This window comes from Thermobia domestica, chromosome 3 (assembly GCF_964235325.1).
Source record: "Thermobia domestica chromosome 3, izTheDome1.hap1.1, whole genome shotgun sequence".
In the NCBI taxonomy this organism is placed as follows: domain Eukaryota; kingdom Metazoa; phylum Arthropoda; class Insecta; order Zygentoma; family Lepismatidae; genus Thermobia; species Thermobia domestica.
The window spans coordinates 290,334,563-290,334,992 of record NC_137456.1 but is presented as its reverse complement, the minus strand read 5'-3'; positions in this window follow the sequence as shown (position 1 = coordinate 290,334,992).

The window sequence follows — 430 nt, the reverse complement described above, 5'->3', positions numbered from 1 at the left end:
TCCCCGGTGAAGTCTTACCCCCCCTCGGTAGATCAAAAGGAAGTTATATCAAAAGTATCGGAACTATCTTATTCGAGTCCTTTGGCAATGTCCAGCCGATTGATAACATTGTTCATTTACCACTTATAGATTTTAAAACAGGAAGGGGGTACAAATTCACCGGTGAAATCATACCCCCTTCGGCTAGATCAAAGGAAAATTAGAACAATGATGTCGGAACTATCTTCATCGAGTCCTTTGGTAATGTCCAGTCGATTGATACTATTGAAGTTCATTTTCCACTTATAGATTTTAAAAAAGAAAGGGGGGTACTAATTCCCCGTGAAATTTTTACCCTCTCGGCTAGACAAAGGGATATTATAACAATTGGTGTCGCAACTATCTTAATCGAGTCCTTTGCCAATATCCAGTCGATTGATACATTGAAGTT